This window comes from Amblyomma maculatum, chromosome 7, assembly GCF_055883805.1.
Source record: "Amblyomma maculatum isolate TAMU_Amacu chromosome 7, ASM5588380v1, whole genome shotgun sequence".
NCBI lineage: Eukaryota > Metazoa > Arthropoda > Arachnida > Ixodida > Ixodidae > Amblyomma > Amblyomma maculatum.
In genome coordinates, this window is record NC_139350.1 from 33,854,807 (window position 1) to 33,865,795 (window position 10,989).

General features: G+C 44.4%; 1 pseudogene across 1 annotated transcript; it reads left to right on the forward strand.

The window, feature by feature from the left end:
* Nucleotides 1–1,216: 1,216 nt before the first annotated feature.
* Nucleotides 1,217–7,420, forward strand: LOC146182945 (uncharacterized; annotated as a pseudogene). Its single transcript, XR_014708396.1, has 3 exons — nucleotides 1,217–1,248; nucleotides 3,670–3,816; nucleotides 4,194–7,420. The product of XR_014708396.1 is annotated as an uncharacterized LOC146182945 (transcript).
* Nucleotides 7,421–10,989: the final 3,569 nt, after the last annotated feature.

The window sequence follows — 10,989 nt, forward strand, 5'->3', positions numbered from 1 at the left end:
TGTAGCCTGAAAGAAAAGTAAGGTAAATTAAAGTAGACACATGAAATCTTTCGTGCCAAGGCAATTGGATTGTGTCAAAACATAATGAAATAGTAGTGGGTATATTTATCTAACACATCCTAAATATCATGCGAAATATTTCGATCCCAGCTCCTTACCTGTTACTTAACGGTTTGCCCTTGTGCAATCAAACACTGTCAATAATGACTGAGGTAAAATAAGAATTAGGGGCAAACCTTTAAGCTCCTTCGGCGGGGGCATGCTACATTAGTATTGCACATTTTTTTTAATATTTTATACACAGAAGATTAGCATCGGCAAACACTGCTTTCCATTAATAGCCGTCATGTCCAATGAAGCGGATACAAAGGGGTGCATGCACAGCCAGGAGTCCCAATCACTGCAACTCACCTTATAAGGTGATTGTTATTTCCAATCTTTCGGAACAATGCAAGGAGGGATGGGGCCGAACTACGGCCGCTCGATGCAAGCGCACTAGGTGCGGCCTGCTGCGTCGCCACAACCGCGGCGCTACTGCTCGGGGACAGTAGCGCGCTGCCGCGCGCGGAGAGCTACGCCTGGCTGCGCTTTGAGTGAGGCGTCGGCGTGGTAGGAGCCTGTTATTTTAAGGATATCACAGCTTCGCTTCATACAATTTGGCAACGCTACATGAATTCGTGCATACTGTCATGTCTTAGTGCCAGCATGTTAGCACTTAGCGCTTGCTCGGCAAGGATGTATACTGGAGTGCACCCCGAAAAACTTAATGTGATAGTGGTTCAAGGCCACTCGATTGGAGTGCTCGCATTACCGTGATGTTGCATTCGGATCAAGTTGTTTGTCAAATGAAAATGTCACCCGGCTGGGAACAATTCGAAGCTGTTCAGCTGCCTTGGTAGCCAAATGCATAACCACTTAAATCACTAGGTCACGAATTAAGTATATCATTTTTATACCGTTTACTCATTCCTGCATACACCTTTTATACACAAATTGATGTCAACCTGTTCGAAACTGTTAGCGCTATCCAATTAAAAAAATTCGTACTGTGAGCGACCTCTGTGGCAATGCGACAGGTAACCAACCTTTCTATCTCATTCTGACAAATGTTACGGTGGAAATATGAAGGTGTTTATTAGGTAAAATCTAGATGATAACTTGGTATCTTCGACTTAGTTCAAGACCTTAAACTTTGTACGCCAGAACGCTATCCGCCATGGCTTCCCATATTTTGCATGACCGGTCAAAGTGAGCGCGCTTCATAGTGCCGGTCTGCATCAAGGTGCTACGTATATGCGCCGAACGTTTTTATTACTATTTTTATTGGCTGCTCGCAAACTCATATAATTTTGCTGGTTTCTAATTTTCTATGGAAGAACGCACATCGAGTGTTCCTGTTGTGAAACTAATTCTTACCTGTGATCGCAAGAATGTTCACGCCTCAGAGCGCAACTGCAGCCGAGATTCAGCGAGCAGCCGAGTACATGGCCACACACAAAACAAAAGGAAGAAAACTAACAATCGCAGGCGGAAAACATTTCTTGAAACATGCTGAAATCAAAAGTTTACTCAGCTTGCTACTTCGCCGGACCTTTTCAGACTTCATTATCCTGTTAATGAAGGTGCTCGTAAGCTGACAAAGCTTGATTTCTTCCTTTGCGGGGTACTTCAAGCCTCCATTGTCCTTGGTTTTCATTAACTTGTAACTGGTTCGGTTGACTCATATTTACTGCAACAGTCTCTTGCACAACTGACATGCCGCCTCAAAATTATTACCTAATATCGCATAAATTAAGCAACAACTTGGTAGTGATAAACAAAAATTGGGGTTCTTAAGTCTCCTGGCGGAGCCTCGTTAACGTACCCGCACTTTGCTACCTGCTTATTTACCGTATCCCTTAATTACTTCATCTGTCGCATATCAATATAATACAACCTTAATCCACCGCATAATATGAAATAGCACCCTAAATATAAGTATATAAAGCCCCTCTACCGAAGCCGTACGAGCGTGCCCTATAGGAGTATAGTGTGCCTGACTTGGGATCTAAGGGTCCCACTTTCAATTCCCATTTCACCCTCACGTCTTATTGACTCTCTCTGGTTTGGCAGCTCCTGCCACATTGAACATGTAATGTGTTCTAATTGCTCCAAAAGTGTCTGGCCATATCACCAACAAAAGTGCCTCTTGCCAGAAAAGTATTTTTCCTACTTTCCACCGACAGAGCGGGCGCCGGATTTTCTGCGGAACGGGGTTTTTCAGTTTATCGCATCGGCTTAAACAGTCTCAACAGTACAAACAAATGTTGTATGAACAGGCTACTTTGCTTCAAAGGCCACTCAGACTAGCGGCAAAATTTAGAACAAATTGTATGCTTATATAAAGAAAACCATCATACCTTTTTTTTATGTCCTCGCAACATAACCTGTGAGAAAAACTTCTGGTGCTACCTCATCGTGTTCATCTACTTCACACATCGTTAAAAATTCTAGTTCACTGCCCAGCTCCCTGGTAACTAAATAGGTTAAACAACATTACGGGAACACAGGAAAAGAGGACGACACAACTAGCGCGGTTGTGCCGTCTTCTTCTCCTGTGTTCCCGTCACGTTATTTGGGCGGTCAACCTATAAATAATCACCAAGTCCAATCTGCTGTCCCTAGCAGAAAATTCAACGGCAGCTGGTAGGGGATTATGCTTCAGCATCTGGACGTTTTAACCTCAGTGCCGCTTTCATTCCAGGGGAAGCGAGTGCATTTCCACTCCTCGCTGCTGCCTTTGCCTGAAGCGAGCGCAACAAATAAAATTAGAAGGTCTCTTAGATGTCTCTTAAGCGGAGGACGACGAAAGCCTGCCCTTCTATTGTTTGCCTCTCATCGTTTGCCACAGTTGCAGTCATTTCAAGTCGTCGTTTGATATATTGGTCGTTTCCCAGTCATGATGAGTCTGCCTGCGTAGTCATTGTAGTCCTTACCACTCATAACTAAGCAGGTTACTCATTTAGAATCAGTAGTGGTCATTACAAGTCGTCATTTGACATATTGGTCATTTCGTAGTCATTAGCAGTAATGATGAGTCATGCCTAGCTATTATAGTCATTAACACACACCGCTAAACATTTTTACTCATTTCTAATCTATTGCGGTCATTACATGTCGTAGTTTGACATACTGGTCATTACAAATTAATTTAGGCATTATTAATCAATATTAGTCACAACATTAGTTATTACCTCCATCAATGTCTATTTATAACTTTTATTGATTACCTATCACCATCAATCATATTCATTCTTAATCTCCCTCCTTGCATGTCCGCTTTTTACGACTGACACACCAGCGCACAGATGCGACACACAGATTACAGGCACAGCTTTTGCGCACAGATTTTCATTCCATGAGCCTAGAACAGCTTTCGCCTTAAAAAACAAACGCGTCCCGTCTTAACGTTCTTACCGTTAGCGAGCTTTCACACGCGCACACAAAAAAGTTTGCGTTGACCACGCATACGCGAGGCGAACGCGTCCAGAAACGAAGCAAACCGCGCGCTCAGAGCCGGCGACCCCGGCGGCGACGTGTCCCCGAACAGTGGCGCCCTCAGCAGAAATAGCGGGCGCAACTGTAAACTCTCCAAGGACGCGCTTGCCCATTGACGGCGGCGCGACGCAGCAGGCCACACCCAGTGCGCTTCCATCGAGCGGCCGTGGCAGAACTATGGTACAGTATCCTGACCGTGTGCTTTACAGATCCCAGACGTCCAGTGTTCTTCACTGAGTCAAGCGCGGATCCAGGGCAATGCCTTGATAGAAGATCATTGTAAGTGCTGGTTTTGCTTTACGGGCTTACAAAAATATTTTATGTATTGTTTGGTTTCTGGCTGCACTTTCTAAACTGCTATAGCTTTATTTTCTCCTTGCATTACTTCCTGCTGTTGCAGCGGGCCACACGCACGCTAGGGCATGCACGTCCTCTGCACACACCAACACGATTGGAGAGCTTGCAGCACTTTCTTTGTGTGCTGCATCATCCCCAGAGCCTTTGCGCAGCAGTTCATCGCTTTCTTGTGATGGTTGGTGTTGCAAACATTTCGACGCCTTCACACTGACATGCATTTTCTGGTTCTGTAAGGATATATGCACATGTACTGAACCCGACAGCTGCTAATTGCTTTGCTGCTTTTCTTCACCTCGCAGGACCTTTCACCAGCCCCACCAAGAAAGGCGGCCACTTTACAAGCTCAGAACGCAGCTCAGGCAGCTCCGTGACCACAAAAAGAGACTGCAAGGGTAGCTGCTCCAGTACCGATGCATGGAGACTGCTGCTTATGTGGTAGAAACTGTGCTTGAGCATGTGACCCCCAACGGTTGCTGGTCTTGTAGAGGCGCAGTTGTAGATGAGCAACACCAGCAGGTTTGACTGTAGATGATACAACCAGAACAAAACATTTGATTTAGACCTCTACTTTCACAGCTCTAAAGGTTATAGGTAATGCAGGGAACTCCTAAAACGTCCATTTATTTGCTCCCCGCTGCTCTGGCTTTCGCATATACCGCTGAAGATGAAATTATATCCTGCAGTTTTCGATTTTATCAAGAGAAGGGCAGCGTCTTTTCTGCAGAAAGACAGGGCTTGCACTATAATTTTCGATGAAATGCATGTTGGAAAGAAACTGTCATACAACCCAGTGTCAGACAGATTTGAAGGTCTTGAATAGTATAGTATAGCACAAGGGGGAAATCTTGCAAATAAGGCTCTTGTGTTCATGGCCAAAGATATGTGCACACCGCGGGAGCAGCCTCTTGGCTATTTCTTTGTGTATAAAGCAGCACTTGCGAGTGTTCTGCGTGACCTTTTCCAGTGGTACAACTTAGCGGTTGCAACCGGATTACAAACTGTGGCTGTAGTTTGTGATCAGGGGAATTAAAATGTATCTTTGTTATCGAACTTCGTAACCCCTAAAAACCCATACCTATCCGTCAGTGGTGAACCACTTTTTTCTTTTGTGATGCTCCACATTTGTTCAAGTGCTTCCGGAATATATTCTTCAAATATAATTTCAGATTGGGCAATGACACAATCAAAAGTTCATAGATACGACAGGCTTACGAGAGGAACCAAGAAATGCAAATTCGATACATTCAAAACTTGAGCGACCGTCATTTTAATTTGACTTTTGCATCAAATATACCTGTGAAGCTCGCAGAACGATTTTCAGTAACCACTGCGCTGCATTATGCAGTTTGGCAACATTTCAGCACCTCCGTACTGAAAAAATTGTATGAGACAATAACCTCATTTCTCACACAATCTCACTCAACATAAGAAATCACATACAAGTCGCATATAATTTCATAAGGAATCACAGTTTTTTGCACATTGTCATAAATTATAGAAGGTATTTTATGATAATGATGTACATCGTATGAAAGCCTATGCGATTTTATCAGATTGTGTGAGGTTATTGTCCAGTAGACCTTTAAGTTTTTTTGTTGGGCTGGTAGCTGAGGCTATGCAAACAGTAAGATTTGTTCACAGGATACATGTTCTGACAGCCTAAACGTATTTCAGGGGTATGCAAAGTATCCCTTCACCTCTGCAATGTGTACAGGGCCTGTCCACAAAGAGTTCGTAGAGGACTGACTTGCAGGTTTTGAGAATATTGAAGCTCTAGGCTGTGCACGGAAGCCTCCTTGCATCCGTGGCTTCTACCAAACTATGAGGGCTTTGCCGATGTTGTGGAACCACTTGGCTTCTCGGTATGGTTTGGCATACCTCCTAACCAGGCATCTAAACCAGGATGCGCTTGAAAGTACCTTTGCAATTATTAGGTCAAAGTCGGGAGCGAACAGCAACTCGTGTTGCCGAAAGTTTCAGGCAGCAGTTAGGCATCTTCTAGTTAGTAACCATTTCAAATTGAAAGTCGCAGCTATGATCTCCTGGCAACTCTCCCTGTTTCTTTTTCCGCACCTGCTTTTTCTCTTTGTACCGTCGCTGCATCTTTGCCACTTGTAGTAGAAGTTTCGACCAATGATTATCCACCTGTAATGACGGAGAACAGCATTGTCTACTTTGCTGGCTGGCTTGCGTTTAGTTTATGAAAGGCCGCAGGTGTGGTACAGGGTCGCACAAATGCGAGTTGAAGCTAGAGAGCCGACTTTGCCAATCAGAGCCAGTGCTCCTGTGCTCGAGTATAGGAAAAACCCGGGAAAGGAGACTTTGAGGGTATGTCTGTTCTTACATCCTAGTTTGCAGGTGTATGCTTGTGAGTGAGCCGGTTTTTATCATATCTTCCTGCAATATCGTGGGAAAAGAACATGTAGGTCATAGTCTATGTAACTGGGAGGCTACTATGGCTCACAGAATAACATAGCTGGGCTCATAGAGGGAATGTGGAACCAAAGCTCACTTAATAAAGGAGATGCCACTGTATATATAGGGCAGTCACATGACACACCACATCGAAGTCAAATCTAGAGCACACTCATGGAACAGTGAATTGAATATTGAATACACACAAACGAGATCAAAATTAATATACTGCAGTCTCTCTATCGTGCTTCAAGCAGAGGTGGGGAAATCGCTGGCTATAGTTGTGTGAGGGTAAACCTGCATTGGTTTGCTTGCAGAGGAAATGATGGACTTCGTAATTAAATCGATAGAGAAGATGCTTTCGAAGTTACATCATTTTCAAGGTCAAAACTATTTCATTGCGCGTTCTACATATATCACATAGATTGGTGTCAATGGCTTGAATATCTGAATAAGGTTATGTCTTGCAAGAAATTCAAGCTAGGCATTTTAGCTGATGCCATTCTTTATGCTTGTTGTAGTGCATGTTTGTGTCTCTAGCGATAGTTATGTATTGTCGCTACACCTTAGAATGCTAGGAGATGACTGTTTGAGGTGATGAGATGGCTGTGTTTTAACATACTGTATAGTTGTGAGAAATGTCCATTACATTTTTTTACTGCCGCATTAACGTCCGCAAGCCTTACTGTAAGCTGCACTCTGTCGAATAGATGAATCACAATAGCCTCAAATTCTGGTTCCTGATCAGAAGCAGGTCTGGAGGTTCCACACAGACTCAATGTATGCTCTAATGCTCCATTGTTAAGCACGTTTGATGATGCTAAAGCTGCCTGGACCATTGCCTTCAAAACTGCTGTATCTTTCAGCCGAAGATTTGAAATGTGAAAGTAATCCCAGTGCTATACGCTTCACGTGTGTCTTGATGCGCCTACTTTCATGTCATTTTTATCTCCATTGCAGCCGTAATAGCTTTCTTTTCTATACATAGTTCTTATCTGGTGATGTTTTGTGGCACTACAAGCCTTTTCCATACATCGGCTGCGATTAGTGAGATGATTAGCCCGCTTAAACGGCGCTACTGTTTGTGATGTCTGTGGCATGTATTTTTATTGTTGTGCTTTATTGCTGTATTTTCTTGATTGGTGTAATAAACTAAGAATATGAAAACCATAATTTTACGCTTAGTACACTCTTGTTGCAAACTGGGCACGCAACCCGACTGCCCGGTCGCACCAGTGTTCCTGGACCACACTTTGCTGTGTTGAGGGACGAAGTACATGGCCAAAGTACTTGCATGACTCGCAGCAGTATTTACATTATGAATTTGCATGCTTTATCTAGGTTTGGAAGTGTTGTTGACTTACTATGCAACCACCTTTGCGAACCACTTTCATTGTGCTTGAGTAACTGCTCATAAGTTCAGTTCAGTTCAGTCGTTCAGTCGTGTCCGACTCTTCGTGATCCTATGGACCATGTCACGCCACGCTTTCCGGTCTTTCACCATCTTCCTAACATCACATAACTTCATCTGCAGTGCCTCGAGGATGCCATCTAACCAACGCGTTCGCTGCCTACCCCTTCTCCGGCGACCCTCAACCTTTCCCAACATCAAATCTTTCTCCAGCGACTCCTCTCTTCTCATCAGATGACCAAAGTAGCTGAGCTTTAACTTTAGAATTTGACCCTCCAATGCTCATAAACAAGGGCGTAAACAGCAACTCGAGTTCATTTGGATGGGAAAGGTTGGCGCGCGCTGAAAGGTAACAACCTTCAAAAGGTGCAAGCTCGTCAATGCCACGCGGAGGTTTTATAAAAAGACTTGTTTATAATTCGCGCCAAGGTAAACGTGTGTGTGACGTCATTCAATACTATACCCCCCCCCCCCCTCTTCAGTTTTCATTGGGGCTGGATTCCCATGAGCCGCCATGTTTTGAACGTATGGGCGTCTAAGAAGCTTTCGCTACCATAGTACATATACCTTGGTTCTGCTCCCTTCGCGACCGGCCGTGGCTTAACTGGCGCAATCAGAAGAACTTGCTGCTGTCCGAGCACGACAGCAAACATTGCGATGCGAGCGTTCCGTTGCGAGAAATCATATCAACGCCACGGATGTTCATGAATTTTAACATATTTTAATGTTCAATTTCTGCCATATTTGTGAATTTTGTTTAAGCATTTTGTTCTAGGAGGTCCCCCTGACAGCTTCGCTTTGGGTCCTCCTTCTGTACCAAATAAATCATACTAATTTGTGTAATACATTTCTGAAAATAAAAAACCCTGAAACCTGAAACACATAGTTTTGTCGCGCGCCGTGAAGCGGCGCTTCTAAATTTGGGCCTCCCACCCACCCACTCGGACTCCCTCAGGTGCAATGAAGGCAATCCGACAGAGACACGAGACGCGGCCATTTAGTGTAACATTGAGAAACCGCGACCGCCAGAGGCAGCACCATTACAGGGGCCTTTTTCTGCCGCTCTTTTACAGAGGTTTCAACGGCGCGCCTTGCACACGCACTTTATTTTGATGCATACATGACCCTCGGGCACTTGAAACAATTCTTAGCTAAGGGAAGATTCCTGATAGACCTGCGCAATGAATTCCGTCTTTAAGAGCGTCGGAGAGTGATATTTTAGCAGAACATTTTAGACGGCTAGTTGGTTCTTTGCAGGTAGACGGTAAAACTGCACGAATGCAACAGGACAAGCGAAGAAGGAACAAAAACGCCCGTGTTGTCATTCTTGTACTGCGCCCGTGTCGTTCCTTCGTCTCTTGCCCTGTTCTATTTGCGCAGTTTTACCTTTTACCTGCAGTGATACCTTCTCTCTGCAGGGCGCTTATCCACGGCTGCAGCCACGTCAAAAGCACTTAACTATTCCAATTAGGGCGTAGGTAGGCTGTTTTGCAAATGCACGAAATATTCAAGACAGCTGATCAAGGCATCAACCTAGAGTTACAGTGGAAGGGAATGCGCGAGTTGATCCCTAGACATCGTCATTTCTCTGTCAGCTGAGCTGACGATCATACCACCAGAAATAGGTGTTGGCGACTCAAAATTATTAAACGATTCTTTGTCAGATGAGCCTGCCTACCAAAAGAGGCTCCTGCATACCATGCAAAGCAGACGACGCGTCTCTCCGCGTTCAAAAATCACGTGATTTGGACAGTAAGTGGCATGAATGTTCCTAACTGCGCCTCGATAGACGTTTAAATAATATAAAATAGGAATATTTGTATGCTATAGCTTTCACTCCTGATAGAGGCCGCGAAATGTCATCACGTGTTCCACTGTCTATAGGAACGCCCGCAGAATCGGCGGAAAGCATAGCACTCTAAAAACTTTATAGTGCTGCCTTTAGCGGCGCGCAGGAGTGGCCACTATCTCGCCGCAGCGCCGGTGTGCCGACGGAGCACTTTTCTTTCTTCCACCGCGGCCTCCAACGCGATGGTAAGCATCTTTTGATCTCGGCGCCCATGACCGGGAATGGATAATACAGGAGGCTATGATTAGGATCTCTGCAGGGAGCGGAGTTCTTCCTCTTGGACAGAACCTGATCGCGAGAAGACCGCCTTTGTCACACCCGACGGCTTATGAGTTCACCGAGATGCTGTTTGGGTTGTGCAACGCTGCTGTGACTTTCGAGTGTGTGATGGGCATGGTTTTGAGTAATTTGAAATGGCCCGCCTTTCTATGCTACCTCATAGATGTCGTGGTGTTTACAAAGGATATTCCTACTCAGTTCCATAGCCTACAACGCGTCCTGACTTGCCTTCATGGTAATCTTCGACTAAATTTGAAGTGCTGCTTCGCCGCTAATCAACTCAGTATATTGAGCCACGTCGTCTCCAAGGTTGGTGTTCACCCTGGCCCCGCAAAACTTCTTGCCGTTCCGGAGTTTCCTAAACCTTACCCGCTGAAAGAACTACGTAACCTCTTAATTTTGGTTCTTCATAAACGACGCCGGTTCCACATATGTTCCAGCTAAACCACTTCTTCCCGATAATTTATCTGGAACCAGATGCTATCGGGTTGCTGTATGTGGAACGCTGCACTTATGTCGCGTTTTTGTCCCTCTTTGTAACTGGAACGAGCTCGTATTAACTGGATCATACTGTTTTAAATGAAACAGCCGTTTTTCCAACTTGATCGCATTCCACTTATCTACGTGTAAATATTTCTGTTGTATTTCTCAAATTTACTTAATATTTCGCCCTGACGGGGTCTGTAGCAATAGAGATAAAAATATCAGCCTTGATTACGCTCTATTTTTGTCTGGAATATTGGCACAGGCTTTTAATTATGTGCAATAAGGTGGTGTAAGTCTCGTATATTTTGGGGCTGCAGATGTTTATTACATACATTTTCTTTTTACTTTTTCCGGCTCTTCGTAGCCGAAAAAGGAACACTGCTTTGGAAAAGCCGCGTCGACAGCTGAGTTTAAATACGTTTTCGTCTTTCGATATTATTGCCATATGACCCGAAATACATAGATGATTGATTACATGTCAAAGAAGGGCACATAATTATACATGATTCAAAGAAAATTGATTAACGAAATATTCGTGTGCATATTCGCATGCACTGTCGAAATGGCGTTAGAAGTGTGGAGCTCAGATGACTACCTGAAAAAGAGGCCTTAGCGCTTACGTTTGACTTTATCATGCTTGGAATTCGTCTTCCCG